Raw genomic sequence first — 18,516 nt, forward strand, 5'->3', positions numbered from 1 at the left:
TGGAGTAATCTTCTTTTAGGTTAAGGGTTATTTCAAAACCCAACACACATGAATTATTGATTTTCAATAATGAATGTTAAATCTTGATTTCTCCAATGTTAAATTGTTTCTATTCTTCTATGATTAATGTTATGGATTATGTGATATCTTGTTAGATGGCCAACTAATTAGGAAGTTTCATTGTTCTACTATAATCTTAGAATTACTATTCGCCTAATAGTTTAAGGTTCTAAGTGTATGTGATAAATTGTAATTGATAGTATTGTAATATGTATGTAGAGACCATCAAAATCATGAATCAAGACCTAGTGAGGTTGGATAGGTTTGATGGGTCCAATTTCACTAAGTGGCAAGACAAGGTGAGATTCCTTTTGACCACTCTCAAAATTGCCTACATTCTAGAATCCACTCTAGAACCTCTCCCAACGCCATCCGACAAGGACACTCCCGAGGAGGTGGAGAAAAGAAGGAAAAGGGAGGAGGACAATCTCCTTTGTAGAGGTCATATCCTCAATGCCCTATCCGATAGGCTCTATGACCTCTACACCGAGACCAAATCGGTCAAGGAGATATGGGATGCACTTGAGAAAAAGTTCAAGGCGGAAGAGGAAGGTACCAAAAAGTTTTTGATATCTCAATACTTCGATTTCAAATTTTTTGGTGATAAACCTATTCTTCCTCAAATTCATGAATTGCAAATAATTGTTAACAAACTGAAAGTTTTAAAGATTGAGCTTCCTGATGCCTTTCAAGTTAGTGCTACAGTGGCTAAATTACCACCAACTTGGAAGAGCTATAGGAAAAGAATCCTTCATAAAAATGATGATTATTCTATGGAGGAAATCCAAAAGCATATTCGAATCGAAGAGGAATCGATATGTAGAGATAAACTTGTGGAGGGGTCTAATGGAGAGACTTCCAAAGCAAATGCGGTGTCACAACCAAAACATCCCAAAAACAAAGGGAAAAAGGGTAACGAGAAACTTTTGGGTCCAAAAACCAACCCAAACAAGTTTAAGGGCGAGAAAGGTCCTTGCTTTGTGTGTGGGAAAAATGGTCACTATGCTAGAGAGTTGATAACTCTAGGATTTAGAGTTATTTTTATAATCTTTGAACTTGCTTTTCAAAACTAAAAAGAGTAATGAGTCCTTATTTCATGTAATTTTGTCAGTTTTAGTGTGTTATTCTAGGTAGTGAGTCTGGGTAAGAGTTAGGTTTGTATTGTAATATTTTTCAGTGTTTTTTATGTAAATTACTGTGTTGTGTTAATCAGGAAAGGAAGCTTACAAAATATGTAAAAGGGAACTGCTGGAAGCAAGGGAAAAAACGAATTCTGAAATGGGCGTGTTGCTGCTTCAATGCTGTAGCATCACCACAGCAATTCAAGGAATCAGGCAGGTGACGTGGCTAGAAGACAGCTGGGCTTAATGAGTGAAATCAGCGTCTATGTGGCTAGAATTTTAATAACTTAAGTCAGCTGGGTGATGTGGCACTTGGAGGACAAAGTGGGAATTGACTTTCCTATTAGGGTAAAGGAAAGTACCCTAAAAAGAAGGGTACCAGCCGAAATAGAGGGAGACCCATTATCATTGAAGGATTCTGCATATTTTTGCAGAGAGAAGTACAGAGAGAAGAAGAAAAAAAGAGAAGAAAAAAGTACCAAACAGAGGAGAAGAAGGCAGACGCTCTAAAGGGGGACTTGAGCTCATCACTCATCTTTCTCTCTAATCTTCACCTCTCATTTTGTATTAATTTCCTATCTAGTTTTTCTGCTCATACTCTATGGAACTTCTAAGTTCTAGTCATGTTTTTATAATTTCAGTTATGAACTAAGCTTTTGAGGATTTGGGTGGTTATGAACCCTTTGTATGAATTAATATTTTGAATGCATGGTTAAGGTTTTGATATCACTGTTCAATTGAATGTGCTGGAATGTTAATTGAATGTTAATTACTGGCCATATTTAGCATTTATTGAGCTGGATATAACTTGGAAAAGGGATATCCAGCTGAACCCATTCAATTGATGCAAGAACTACCTAGTTTTAGGTAATGTTGAGTAGTGGAATAGGAATATTTTGCTGCCTTGCATAACCTAAAGATTTGGTGCTTGATGGATTGTTTATAGCCTGATTTAATGCAGGAATGTGTTGAGGGGGTTATAGATAATAGAGTGTAAGTTTTGGGAAAAACTTGCTGGGCATTTATGAAATCTGTTAACTGTGATATAATTGCTGAGCCATTGATGTAACAACTGGAACGAAACAGAGGGGAATTAACCACCCAGATCTATTTTTCTCGTATCTGAAATCTACACAGAATTCCTTCATTTTGATCTCTGAATTTTAGTTTAATTAAATTGCTCATTTACATTTAATTCCATAATTAATCACTCAATCTTTCTCTTGATTTGGTTACTGAATTGTAAATTGTTATTAGTTGATATTGAATTATTTTTAGTTTAAAAGTCCCTGTGGAGACGAACTTTGATACTCTATCACTGTATTACTTGTTGTCGATTGTGTATACTTGCGCATAGTTTAAATCGTTAGAAAATTCACAACAAGAGTGTAGGCATAAAAAAGACCAACAAGGACCTAAGGTGAACACAACTCAAGAGGAAAACATAGTTGCTACCCTTAGTGAGGTGAATGCGGTCCAAGGCAAGGTGAAAGGGTGGTGGTATGATACATGTGCCACCATCCATGTCACCTATGACAAATCATTGTTCAAGACCTTTGAAGAGTCAAAGGGCAACCATGAGATTCAAATGGGCAATGAGAGCAAATCCAAGGTACTTGGCAAAGGTACCATTGAAGTCTTTTTCACCTCCGACAAGAAAGTTACATTAGTGAATGTACTTTATGTTCCCAAAATGAGTAGAAACTTGGTAAGTGGTGATTTGCTTGGCAAGCTCGGCATTAAAGCCGTTTTTGAGTCCGCTAAACTTATACTTACCAAATCAAATGTATTTTTAGGAAAATGGTACTCTTGTGAGGGTATGGTTAAATTGTGCACCAATGATGTAACTTTCAACGTTATCAATAAAAATGCTAATTCCGCCTATATTGTTGAGTATGATTCTTTATTTTTGTGGCATCTTATACTATCGCATATAAGTTTTTCAACCATGAAAAGAGTAGTAAAATGTGGTATGATTGCATGCAATATTAAAAACTATGGTAAATGTGAAACATGTGTTAAGGCGAAAATGATTAAGAAACTATTTCCTAGTGTAGAAAGATCATCTAATTTACTAGATTTAATCCATAGTGATCTTTGTGAATTAAATGATGTTTTAACTAGAGGATGTATTTTCTTACTTTTATAGATGATTTTAGTAGATATACATATGTGTTTCTTTTAAAGCATAAAGGTGAGACTTTTTATGCTTTTAAATTGTATAAATTAGAAGTTGAAAATCAACTAAATAAAAAGATTAAGGTGCTAAGAAGTGATAGAGGAGGAGAGTACTTCTCTAATGAATTCAATACATTTTGTGAAGAAAATTGTATAATTCATGAGTGCACTGCACCTTATACACCACAACACAATGGTGTTGCCGAAAAGAAAAATAGGACTTATCTAGAGATGATAAATTCTATGTTGGTGTTTTCTAAGTTGAACTTCAACTTATGGGGTGAAGCACTTTTAACCGTTTGTCACATTCTTAATCGAATACCGATGAAGAAAAATGAGATATCTCCATATGAGTTATGGAAAGGAAGAAAACCCAACATAGGGTACTTCAAAGTGTGGGGGTATCTTGCATATTGCAAGGAAAACGAACCTACTAGAACAAAGTTAGGTTCAAGAGCCATAAAGTGTGCTTTTGTTGGTTATGCCAACAATAGTAAAGCTTATAGGCTATTAGACTTAGAGTCTAATATTGTGATTGAATCTAGAGAAGTTGAATTTTTTGAGAATATGTGCTTCAACATCTCTAAAGGAGAATTTGTTATATGAGAACAATTCTTAAGCTTCTACATCCAAAGTTGATTCTCAACAGGAGAATTCTCAAAAGGATGTAAAGCAACCATTTGAACCTAGAAGAAGTCAAAGGCTTAAAAATCATAAAAGTCTAGTAGTGGATGAGATAGTTTCTCAACGAATTTCGTTCTACATGGTAGAAGGAAATAGAGAGGAAGTTATTAGGAAAATTCCTATTGTACTTCTCGTTGAGGATGATCCTAAGACTTATAGAGAAGCTATGCAATCGAGAGATAGTGCATTTTGGAAAGAAGCCATCAATGATGAGATGGATTCCATTATTTCCAATAACACTTGGGAATTGGTAGACCTCCCACCAGGGTCTAAGCCAATTGAGTGTAAGTGGGTATTTAGGAGAAAATACCACACTGACGGCACTATCCGAACATTTAAAGCTAGATGAGTAGTTAAAGGGTTTAGGCAAAAAGAGGGTATCGATTATTTTGATACCTATGCGCCTGTTGCAATAACAACTTCTATAAGAATTTTGTTCGCTTTAGCTTCTATACACAACTTGTATGTTCATCAAATGGATGTCAAAACGGCATTCCTTAATGGTGACTTCAATGAGGAGGTCTATATGGAACAACCCGAAGGGTTTGTCCTACCAAAATATGAACATAAAGTATGTAGACTTGTAAAATCCTTATATGGATTGAAACAAGCTCCTAAGCAATGGCATGAGAAATTTGATCAAGCCATCATGTCTAATGAGTTTTGACATAACAATGGAGACAAGTGTTTGCATTCCAAAACTTGTAAGGGATATGTGATCATTGTTTGCTTATATGTGGATGACATGCTTATTCTAAGTAATAGCATGAAAGGGATAGAAGAAATGAAGATGTTTCCATCATCAACCTTCAAGATGAAAGATCTTGGAGAAGTTGACACCATACTTGGTATCAAAGTAAAGAAACTCAGTGGGGGTTTTGCGTTAGGGCAAGCCCACTATGTTGAGAAAGTATTGAACAAATTTAACCATCTCAAGGTTAAAGATGTCAATACTCCATTCGATCATAGTGTAAAACTAGAGAAGAATGAAGGAAGAGCGATGGCTTAATTGGAGTACGCTAATGCTATAGGGAGTCTAATGTACACTGCCCAATGTACTAGACCTGATGTAGCATTTGCGGTAAGTAAACTTAGTAGGTTTACAAGTAATCCAAGTGTGGATCACTGGAAGGCAATTGGAAGAGTCCTAGGTTATCTCAAGAAAACCAAACGATTAAGCCTTCACTACTCCAAATTTCCTTCGATTTTAGAAGGGTATACAGATGCAAGTTGGATATCCAATCTTGGGGACAACTTGTCCACAACTGGTTGGGTATTTACACTTGGTGGAGGTGCAATTTCTTGGGGTTCCAAGAAATAAACGTATATATTTCATTCCACTATGGAAGCAGAGTTCATAGCTCTAGCTCCTACTCGCAAAGAGGCTGAATGGTTAAGGGATATGTTGATAGAGATTCCCCTAATCAAAGAGAATGTATCTACTATATCGATACATTGTGATAGCCAAGCGACATTGGCTAGAGCATACATCGGAGTGTATAATGGGAAGTCTAGACATATTAGTCTAAGACATGGATATGTAAGAGAATTAATTCAAAGAGGAGTCATCTCAATATCCTATGTGAGAACAAGTGAAAATCTGGCGGATCCTTTCACTAAGCCACTAACGAGGGATTTAATGGATGCATCATCTCGAGGGATGAGACTTAAACTCCCTAAAGAGATTCACGATTGATGGTAACCTATCTTAACACTAGTTATTCAACTAGTGTTAGGTTCAATAGGCAACAACAAGTCAATCAAGTGAATATTAGTTGTACTCAAAACAAGTCTCATCTGAGATATTGAGTACTTGTGTGTTACCAAGTTGAGGGTTAAAACTGAAAGGTTTTTTAATAGAATTCAGTCTTGTAAAGACAAGTATTTTTGGTAACAAAATACTGTAAGAATTCTACCTATATGGACCTAGGGGTGGTGCCGCCTCTCATGAGAATTGGGAGTATTCTCAAGAATGTCCATGAATAGAAAGTGCACATGGCCATTAACGGTGCAAAGCGAGACATATAGGTCTCAAGTGAACATCACAAAGGTGTGTGTGTTATCACCGATTTGTTATCATGAAAAAATGGTTCAATGTCTAGTGCAACCAAATTTTTGACAAATTTTGTGATAATTACACTATAGTAAAGTTCAAGTTGAAAAACACTTTGCTTTATGCACTAATGCAATGACTCCTATAAGAGAGAGTTATTATTTAATCAAGTGGGGGATATGTTATATTTTAAGATATAATGATTGATTAAATAAGTGTTACAATAGATAACTATTTAATCTAGTGGGGGAATGTTATATTATTTTATAATATAATGTAATATTATATTATATTATAATATAATGTTTTAGATTAAATTAATGTGACAAAGAGTGTCACATATTGTAACATATAATAGAGAGTTACAATATTTAGATATATGAGACATATCCAAATAATGTAACATATTTGGTGTTACAAATTTGTAACTTCCAAATATTACCTTTTATTGTGTAAATTTGGTGTTACACAATATTGAGATGAATTTCATAAAGCCATTTGAGAAATGGCTGTTAGAGATATGATTTTAACCTCAATAATGTGTTTTGAGGGTTACAAAATCATTTGGGAGGGTTTGGAACCGTTTGGAAAAATATCACAAAATTTTGTGCTGAAAATGGTCAGTGGCCGCGGCCTGTGGGACAGAGAGTAGTGGCCGTGGCCACAGGCTAAAAACTGACCATTTTTTTAGTTTTTCAATCTTTGTTGAACAGCTCAAAAAACTCAAATAACTCCCAAATCTCATTTTTAATTCCATATTAATCAAATTAAACATTGGTAACAGCCATGGGGTTGGTGGAATTTGAAATTCAAAGGGTGTCTCTAAACTCTATAAATAGGAGCCTATAGCTCACTTGAAAGACACAACATTTCTATCCATTAGAGCACTTGGCTAGAAACACCTTGAGGCTTGATAATTCCAGAAAGCATTTCCTATAATCTGTGAAAGATCTCTTAGTGCTTGAGTTAGGGGGAAATAAGCTTTTGGACAAATGTTTCAAACCTTGTTCAAGTTGGTGATCCCCAACACTCTTCATTTTGGTAGTGTAAGTGAGAGTTGTTTCTATTTAGTTTGTTTGTTCTTTCTTTCTATTCTATTTCTCTTCATCTTCATATTCTTTTCTTTTGTTTATTAGTATTTCCTGTTTTGAGTTGTAATCTTCTTTTCTTTATTTCAAACACTTTTACTTACTTGTAATATTTTGCTTTGAGTTGTATTTTTCACTATTCTAATTTTCTTCTCTTCTTCTTGTTCTTTAGTTTATTTGTATTTTCAGTTATAGAGTTGTAACACCTTATTTAATCAATCCCTGTCTATTGTAATATTTTGCATAGAGTTGTAATATTCTTATCCATTTCCATTGAGGCAATTTATTTTTTCCTAACAGTAACAACCCCACTAGTCGGAGACTCTCCAAGGAGACTAACTATTCGATGTCCTTTTCATCTAGAGGCATGTTGGCAAGTTCTTTTGCTCGAGCGTGCATTTCCCTGGTTGGGAGAGGATGATCAAAAGGACCGGCATGTGTGCAAGCTAAATTGTTGGCTTTAATGTCTGTAGTAAGGAAGTATTCTGTATAATACTTCCCATGATTTGATTTATGGGCTATACCATGGAGGTACTTAACCCCTTTTTGCCTATGAAAGAGGTGTAAAGAACCTGTGTTCTTATGGCTGGGGTTAGTCCTAAAATCAAACAAATAATGTACCTCATGAGGACTAGGCGGGTTCCAAACTTGGAAGTGGTAGAGAATGTATAGAGCAGACAAGGCTTGTATCCCATTTGGAGAAATCTGGAATGGAGACACATTGAAATAATATGTTATTGATCTGAAGAAAGGATGCAAAGGGATTGTAGCTCCTGCATATATATGATACTTAGACGAGGCGCAATAGGCTCCACCAGGATTATTGGCTCTTTGGTTCAGGCGTGGGCATATCACATTCACTCCTTCCAGACTCGAAGCCTCGATATGCTTATCAAACATTTTAGAATGTAGCCTAGAAGGTTTAGCTACAAACCAGGAAGGCGCAACGTTCTCTTTGTTCCTCAGCCTACATGTTGCAGTCTGTTGAATTTCTGTTGCGAATGTTTGGGTATCTTTTCTCCTGGATTTTCCAGTTTTTCGAGTCTGAGCAGGTTTTGAAGAGGCTTCAGTCTCAGCTTCTCCTAATAGAGTTCCTCCCCCACAGGGTACGCTGTCTACCACCTTTTGTGTTGCTTTACGAACAACTTGCGAATCTCGTTCTTGAGGGAACCGATTAGATTTCTTCACCCTCATTGGTTGGTGCTGGTGTTGTTGCTTAAGAAATTGATCTTCGTGAAGAAAATACAAAGCCGCCCACGAGAGGATTTTCTTAAGACGATGGAGACGGTCCTCGGGAGTTTGTTTGTTGGGAGATTTGGAGGAAGAATCACTGCTCGAAAGAGTGTCCCTTGAAGCGGGAGCTAAGGAATCAGAGTCTGTCTGGTTGTCACCTCCCCTATTGCCGAAGCGATTCATCTACAAAAAATAAGGGGAGGTGAGTAAACCAAACAGAAGGAAAATATATATATATATACACACTACTCTTGTGAAAATAATTTATTTGAGGAGAGGAGTCAATCTTCCCTAAAGAAGGATATTTAGGAAAGTAATAATACTATCGAGAGATTTAAACAAAGTATTCGAAGCATAAGGATTAGACATGCTTGAGCGGCTATGCCCTGTGCCCCCGAGTGGCTATGCCATCTGTCCGAGCAAATGAGCCGCATGCCCGAGCGGCTGTGTCGCATGTCCGAGGGACTAGGAGGGCCATGTGTCCGAGAAACTCGAGGGGCACGTCGAGGAGCTGCTAGCAGGTGCGCATCCGAGGAGTTCCGTGTGTCCGAGCAGATCGGTGCTCATCCAAGGGCTGCTGTTTGAGGAGCTGCTGCAGGTGCGTTCGAGGAGCTGTTTGCCGTGCATCTGAGGAGCTGCCAAGCTGGTGCATTCGATGAGACGCTGGGCTGGTGCGTCTAAGAGGGTGGCATGCCCGAGGAGTGGTGTCCGAGGAGCAAGGGCATGACTTCGGGTAGTCTAAACGGCTAGGAATGGCCAAGGCTACGGGTTTGATGGGCTAAATGGTAAACATATTTTCTTTATTTTGAACTAGGCAAACAAGATCAAAAAGTGGAATTCTAAGAGTTTAACAAATCTTATAGGAATTTCATATGTTCTTCTTAAACCCATAAACCTAAAGTTAAAATGTGTAGTGGGAAATCATTTTTTCTTGCAAAATTTCATGAAATTGAAAGAAAAATTGACTAACCCAAAGCCTAAACTACACTATATTAGCCACAAAGTCTTTATCCAACCAAGATTCATCATGAAAAAAATCCAAGAATGTGTTTCACAATGGGGTTTCGACATTGAGCTTTTTAGACAAGTTTTTGTGTAAATTTTTTAAAGTTTACAAAGCTTAAATATAAAGATGAAGAAGGGGAAGCTTATCCAAATGTATTGAAGAGCCTTTGATTCCTTGAGAAAGCTTGAATTTGTTTAAGGAAGTTGACACACCTTGGAAGAATGAGGAGGGTTCGGGCAAGAAAAAATGAAGGAATTTTTGTTTTTTGCTTGTGGAGTCTTGACCAAATCGTGGGTCTATTTAACGGAGGAGAAGGGAGACTCCCCACTCACCTGAAAACCCTTGGTATTCTCTCTCCCACGATTTAAAGCAAGTAACTGCCATTTTCATGGCTGAGACGTTTTATTATTTAAAATAGGCGGGAGAATGTCAAAGGTTATTTTGGGAATTTTGGGACATAGTAATTGTTAAATTTACTACAGATCCTTGCTAAGAGTAGGAAAAGTTTATCATATGAGAAAATCATATAATAAACTTAGGGGGGCAAATGTTATCCCCAAATATTTATATTTAATGACATGGCAATTGGATAGAGATGTGTTGGTTGATAACACACTCTTATCAATGTGTTGACTAAAGAAATGAGAAAGGTTGAGACCAGAAATGTGTCATGCTCGACCAGGGATGAAACATGGCCGACTAGATGTGTGTTTGCTTATGCCGAGAGGTGTGCTTGCCTATGCCGACCGGTGTGCATGCTTATGTCGACCGGTGGTGTGTTTGGCCAACTTGCCGGGCAGTCACTTCGAGGGATGGATTTGCTCAGTCGATGGATAAGAATCTCAGAAGTTACCATCTAGTGATTCTTCAGTAAAGCTTCGGTAACAGCTTCGACCCGAATCATTTGCAACTGCCGCGGGAATCTCTCGAATAATAGCTATATTGTTGTAATTTAAATTTATTTTTTATTTTATTAATTAAAGTTGGTTGAAACAACAAAGGACCCCGTCAAAGCGAGATATTTTTCATGTATGATCCATGAGCCTATAAATAAGAAGCTTATGGCATCATTTGGGGGATCTGATCTGATTCTGGGAGTATTTTTACTGAAAGTTTAGAGAGAGAAACATTGTATCTTTTCACTTGCACTTGAGAAACTCAGTTGACTATTGTATCTTTTCACTTGCACTTGAGAAACTCAGTTGACTTAGGCTCATCTGATCTTAAGTGTAGGCCAAATATATTACAACTCTAAGTGGATTAGGCTATTACCAACGAATTGGGGCTGAACCACTATAAAATTACTTGTGTTATTTATATTCTATTCAAGGTTTATCGTAGTTTTTTGTGTCTACTCGAAGTTGGCCAAAATCATGGTCAACACGTTTATATAACTATAACCTGTTATTTTATTATATTCTTTTATTTTTATTTTATTGATAAAAGTTTTAAAAAAGGACAATTATTATCTAACATATATGTTACTGTTTATTTTATTAAAATGTGATGCACAAACATGACAATTGTGTACATTTACTATAATGGTATTTGAGAAGATCGTTGTACTTATAAAAAGTAAACTAATCATAAACATTACAGTTTATAATGAATGTCGATATCAACAACATTTAAGAACCACATCTACTAATTTAAAGCAAAAATAACAATTAAATAATAAATAAATCAGTTTAAAGTACAATATATACATTCAACATTGACAAAATAAACATTGTTTTCTGAATAATAAATATAAATTTTACTGTATATTCATAGTGAGAAATATTCATAAAAATAAATATAAACATGTATGTAGATTCATACAAAGGAAAAAAAATTAACATACAAAACAATCCAATAAATTAAAAATGATATCATGAGCATAACCATAAAAATAAACAAAATTGTTACTAACAATAACCAAGACATTAAATTTAAAATAAAAATATATTATTCAGTTTAGAAAATTAAACAAACATTGACATTAAAAATAATAATAAACATAATTGTTTAGAAAAAAAAAGAAACATATTTGTTTATAACAATGAACAATAATCAATTATCACTAAAAAACACAGTTTTGAAATAAACTAACATCAGAAAATAATGATTGCCAATAATAGGAAGTTATGATTACAAATCCTCAATTTCACGTTTAATAATAAATTATATTTTAAGAAAATATAAAATAAAATCAGAAATAAAAAAGAATCTTATTAATTAAAATCTAAAAATTGTTAAGATTTGTATACAAAAATGAAAACAGTATTTTGAGCATTAATATAGTAATATAAAATATTATTGTAATAAGTTATGTACAAATCCCTTTAAAAAAGGGAAATTAAAAAAAAAAATACCTATGGTTTTGAAAAAAATACTAAAAATACGGAATATGTAAAAAATTACAAAAATATGAAGTGGCATAATCGTAAATAATGAGTTTATTTTTTTTGTAAACAAAGTTTACATATTTGTAACAAAACTGATAACTTCACAAAATAGAGTTATTTTACCACATTTTTTATGCTAATTGTTGCTTAGTCTTTGAGTTTTTAAGTAACTTATTAAGTTTTAAGTAATTTTTGAATTTATTAGTCTTATTGTAATTTTTTAGATTTTTCTGTATTTTTACAGATATTTTATTATAAAATGTTGTAGTTTAATTATTTGAAATTAGCATTGTTAAGTTAGAAGTAAAAAAATGCACTTTTATTGAGCTTAAATGTTAAATTAAATTAAGTTATAATTAATATTTTCAAAGAATTAATATGATTTATTTTATAGGAAATTTGGTGCATTTTTGTGTTTGAAGAGCAAGAAAGTTGAGAGCTGAAAAATGAAAGAAAAAACAGTGGTATTTCTAAAAAGCCAAGCCCAAAGCTACCCAACCTTGCCTAAGGCCCACGGCTGCCTCCCTGCCCTGCCAGCCCCTTGCGCCTGGGCTTTTCTTCTCCAGCCCAACCCGCCTGCTCTCTGCAGCCAGCCCAACCTGCCATCTTTCTCTTGAGCCCACAAATGATCTCCTTGTTCCCTTTTCTCACAAATGTCATTTTTTTACCCAAATTTTCTATATATTTTACTACAAAATTTATCATTACACCAAAAAATTTACCTTTATTTATGCCATATTATTATTTATTTAATTCATTTAATCAATTTAGTTAATTTAAATTAATTATTTCAATACTCTCATTTTGACTATAAATATATAATTTCAAGACTACTTTTGAGTGGTTAATTTTTGGTTTCTATTATTTTTTCTACACTTTCTCTCTTTCTTTTGGAAGACCATTTTGTACAAAGTATGTATGTTTTTTGTAATATATTTTGGATTTGCTTCTAATTTTTTTCATAAGATTATTAAGATCATGATAAAGCAACTTGTAACTAGATAACTTGTATGTTGATTTCCCTTATAATGCAACAAAATTTATGGATTTTTCTTCTTCATATATGTCTTTCATCTTTAATATATTGTATTTTAGATTGTTAGATAATATTACACTTTGTCCTTTATTTTGCAAAACATAATATTCTTTGTGTAAGATGTGTCATTAAATTGTACATATCCAATGTTTAGAACAAAAATATTATGTTTTGTCTTATAAATAATGTTATTTGATTTTTTTTTGTTTTATTAGATTGGTTCACATTAATACTTTGAAATTATATTTTTTTGAAAATGGAAGAAAAATCTTATCTTTTTATAAATAATTTGTGCTTAAAATTATAAATCTATTTGGAAAATTATAGTTTGACATATTTAAACTATCACTAAAACTTGAGAATTAATATACTAATAAGTATTATTAATCTTACATTTTGTGGAGATTCTAGTATCTTAATAATTTTTCTTTTACAACTTATTTACAAATCGTAATTGATTTATTTTTCTTCTTTTAAATAACTTTATTTTCATTCTTTTATTTTATGTTATTGATATTAAATCTTATCAATCTTTAGAGATATGTTATAATTTATTTAATTATGATTTAAAGTAGTTTCTTTTTTATTTTAGAAAACTCATTTGGGTTCAACATCCTTACTTATACGAATTCTATATTATATATAAGATTGGTGCGCTTGCCATTTACATATTTAAAACATACACATAAAAATAATTGGGTTTGGTGATTGCTGCCCCCCATTTCTGTTGTCCTTTTTGGGTATTCCAGGAAAAAGTTGGCTTATGCTTGTTGTATGATCTCGTGGGTGGTGTAGCTCAAATTTAGTGTTTAAAACCGGCTTTTTGTCTTTGTTTTGTAGGTAACATACTCTGAATTCGCATACTACAAGTTTGTTTTTGCAATTCACATAATTCCCATTCCCATGTTTCCCATGTTGTGGCATAACCAACCACAACATGTTTCCTTGAATGTGTTAGCGTTGTAATGCTTGGAAATTATACGAACTTATCCCCATTTTTCTAAGGTATATATGTCAGGTTTCAGCATTACATATAACCAATGTTAATTTGATTACTCTTCCGCTACTTGACTTTTCTAGCAATGCAAACATCATTGATCTCTTAGTTCTTGCTTTTATTAAAATTCATGAATTACTCTTGGGTTAAAACCATTTTTTTATCATTATCATTTCGGTATACACATAAATATATTTTTCATTCAATGGTTTGAGTCTTTTAAAATGTTTGAACACTTCCATTCTGAAATTTCGTTTTTAAGATTACTAACTGAATTTAACAAACAATTTAATTAATACGGCATAGTTAAACAATTGTTTGAACAAAATATATTATGATGTATCAAAACAGATTGCTGATGAATCATAATATATGAACAGAAAGTAAATAAACTAAAAGTAACGTCACACAAGAAGTTTTTTACGTGGTTCGGAAAACCTACGCGGGGCCATACCTAGAGATAAAATCAATTAGTAAAGTCTCAAGAATACAATAAGCAATTGACTTATACAAGTTTAGACTCCCTCTAAATACTTGTCGCAACCTTGAAGTATTCAACTTTAATAATCTGATTTGGATAAACACCAAGAACACGAAATCCCTTCTGAACTTGATGAGTGCTCGCTTCCTCCCAAAGTGAGTCTTATAGAAATCTTCTCCCGAAGATTGTGTGTCACGTTCACAAATTTTATGACCTGTTTAAGAATAAACAACACAAAACAAAACAAATAAACAAAGAGATAGTTGAACAAAGACTACTATTTACATATAAATGATCTCTTCAAAGCATGAAACGTTAGAAGGGTGAAGAGATTAAGAATAGCTGCTGCTTAGGCCTAGTATTTATAGAGTTTAAAAACCTCCATGCCAGTCAATTTCGTTAATGGCCTAAATCAGACCAAATCGGAAGTTACTCAAAATAACTTCTCATTTCATTTACTGCAGGAATTTCCAGATATGACAGACAACCATTCTGTAGCATCAGGAAATGGACGAACCTGGTCTTAAAACCCAACCAGCTTCATTTCAAAATTTCCTTCATCTGGGCACAAGCTTCATTCAATTTCCTTATTTTAGATAGATAAAATCAAGGAAAAATATACAGACAATAATTTTTTAATATACATACTTATTATAGATAAGGTTACCATTAAATATTTAATGAAACTTGACTATATATAAAATGCATTTAGTAAAGAATTGATTATTACCAAAATGTGACACAATCACACTTAAATACGCAATATATAATTTCGAAAAATACCATTTAAATAATAAAATATATTTATTAAAAATGTTAGCCAATAATATGAATTTACACATTCCATGCTCTTTGTTTCTTTCTCCTAGAGGTGCATGTGTTTCTGAGAAGAGAGTGAGAGCTAGGATTCTGATTGGTTGAAAGCGCTTATTGCTAATATAAGAATTATATTTTGCTTTATTTTAGTGTATTCCCTTAGAGTATTGCTATTTGACACCTTAAGGTATCTAACATGAGATGATCACACTTATGATTTGTTAGCAATATACCCCATACTTCTTATTAAATTCAAATATTAATGTGTGAGACCCGATATTACATTACACCAATAACGGTGTGCCACCTCTTTGTGGTGGGGCACCACACTACAAAAAAAGGGACTTTTGCCGGCGCAAATTTGCTCCGACAAAAGTATGGTTTTGCGCCGGCAAAACCCATGGAGTTTTTGCCGACGTAATTTTGCGCTGGCAAAGAATTGCGTCGTATCTCTGTCGCTAATTTAACTTTTTCCGACGCAAATCTAATGCGTCGGCAATGGTCTTTTTTGGCGACGAAAAATACGCCGGTAAAAATAAGGATGCGCCGGCAAAAGTTGACTTTTTTAGTGGCGCATTTTTGCGCCGGTAAAGGTGTATATGTGAAGTTAAGATTGAAACTTTTTGCCGACGTAATTTTGCGCCGGTAAAAGTATTTTTAAAATAATAATTTTGATTAAATTACTAGTATTATTTTCAATATATTAATATTAATTAATAATTTTCAATTTTAATATATTAATAATTATTTAATTTTTTAGTAATATTATTTAATTAGAAATAAAATTAAAATTAAAATTTTATAAATAAATAAATAAAAAATTACAACTATTAATATTTATTGTCTCCACAAAACATGAAAATATAAAAGTAATTTAGTAAAATAAATGTCTCATAAATTAAATTTTAAATAAATAGAAAAAAAGTTCTACAAATGAGTACTGCTCGCCTCATCATTCCCGCCCCCGTCAGCATCATCGTCCTCGTCCGAATCCTGGTCTGGTAAGTCAACAGTAAAACTAGGAGCCAATTCACCAACCTGCTTCAACAAAGCACTGAGCAGGAGATCTTGACGCCGTTGACGACTCTCAAGTTTAGTCGTATGCTTCTTTAGGTTCTGATTTTCTAGCATAATGTCCTGATTTTGCTGCAAAATGGTGTCCACTTCAGGTGGCAATTGCCCGGACATTTGAGAAGTTGACGAAGATGCTGCCCTCTTTGCGCCAATTGCCTTCAACCTAGGCAACCCCCAAACCCTTTCTTATAACGCGAGCGGGGTCCAAGGACATCCGTGACAATATCCATATCAGGCGGGAAATGACCGTCGACATTATCGCCGACATAAGAAGCAGCAGATGATGCAGGGGCCGTACTCTGCGATGCTCGACGTTCGGTCATCTCATTCTGCACAATAAAAAGCACGTATTTCGAATTCCAATATAACATTATTTGAAAACCTAACTTATAAATTTTTAATATAACAACATATAAAATATAACTTTATTATCTATCTGCCAACATCCTATCATTAATGACTGCAGACCAGTGATTGAAAAAGAATGTAATTAATTTTGTTCCCGTATCAGGGAGCAAGTGGGCTAAAGTAAATTTGGTCATGAAAATCCATATCTGAATGAAAATCATGAAGATATTATTGATATATACGGTAGGTGCAGTTAATTCCATTAATGGGGAATTTACGTCTCCAAACATATACATCAACTACATTTGCATGTTTTTCATTCAGATATGGATTTTCATGACCAAATTTACTTTAGCCCGCAAGCTCCTTGATACGGGGACAACATTAGTTACATTCTTTTTTTATCTTAGTCCACAATCATTAATCATAAAAATATTGGCACATAGATTATAAAGATTTCATTGTTAAAAAATTAATTAATAATTAATAAATAATTACTAATTGACAACAACCAATTAATAATTAATATTTATTAATTATTTACTAAACTTTTTTAAAGTTAAATGATCATAAATTAGTTAAGGTTATGCAACTTACATGTTTTGTCGCCGCTGCATCACTAATCCACTTATCCTTCTTCTTGTGGAGGTGCTCGAATGTGTTGATCATGCTCGGGAGCTGGCCAGTAGATGGGTCCATCTAAAAAAGCAAATTATTTAAACATTGTGACATTTATAATATTTTCGTAAATGTAAGGATATAAGTTATTATAATTTACGTGATCATAAACATGGGAACGATGGATTTGGAACTGTGTCCTCCTAGTATGGTCATTTTAGCTCGAGCTTCTTTATTTTTCTTCGATATACGCTTCAAAAAGAAAACAGTACTCATTAATCTAAATTGTAATTTTATAATTAAAAATTAATGTAAAATCTACGGCATACCTGGTGAGAATCAGAAGCCCAAAAATCACACAGAATTGCCCAATCAGAAGAAGTAATCGACACAAAAGGTTTTGATTTCGCTCTCTCATTGTCCACCTCTCCTCCAACATCTACCCAGTGTTTCTTCATCGTGTGGCGCCAATCAGTCAGATGTTTTTGCATTTGTCTTACCATGGCATCGTTGATTACTGGATTGTCTTCTGGATAAATGAATTTTTCCTAAAATCATAATTAAAATTGGAATTTGTTAAAATATTATGAAGATAGACAAAATATTTAATAATGAGTTATTAAAGGTTTAAAGAATGCTTACAGATAGTCTCTTTCGAATAACTTCGATATCAGCTGGTTTTACTTGTTCCCAAGTTAGTGTAGTTGGGGGTACGGTGCTACGCAAATAACGAGCCATGGAATTGTTGAACCACTTGCCGTACTTTTGAATAGCTTTTCCAGTTTCTTCATCAAACTCTACTTTCAAATGACTAACTTTTTTGATGGCCAGCTCCTTCCCGATATTGGCACCGTAATATGCTCCCCTGCCTCTCTTGGAGCCACCACCTGTGTCATTACTTGTTTTGACCATTCTACATTAAAATATTCATTAATTAACTAATTCAAATTATGTATGTCTGTTGTTTTTTGTTATAAAATTAACATTTATTCATTATGGTATTTCCAAACCTACCCTATTCCGACCTAGTGGATCCCTTGGAGATAGTAAGGAGTCATGTACTTCTCCTCAGTTTTTTAAAATGTTTCTCAAACATTTAAAAAAAATGAGGAGCAGTACATGAATACATTGACTATCCCCAATGCATCCACTAGGTGCATCACTATTGTTTTTTGTTATAAAATTAAATTTTATTTCTTATTGTCTTTCCCAAACTACCATATTCCGACCTAGTAAATCCCTTGGAGATAGTAAGCAGACATGTGCGAATACTCATTTTTTCAAGATGTTTCTCAAACATCTTGAAAAAATGAGTATCAGCACATGAATACATTGA

This window comes from Humulus lupulus, chromosome X, assembly GCF_963169125.1.
Source record: "Humulus lupulus chromosome X, drHumLupu1.1, whole genome shotgun sequence".
NCBI lineage: Eukaryota > Viridiplantae > Streptophyta > Magnoliopsida > Rosales > Cannabaceae > Humulus > Humulus lupulus.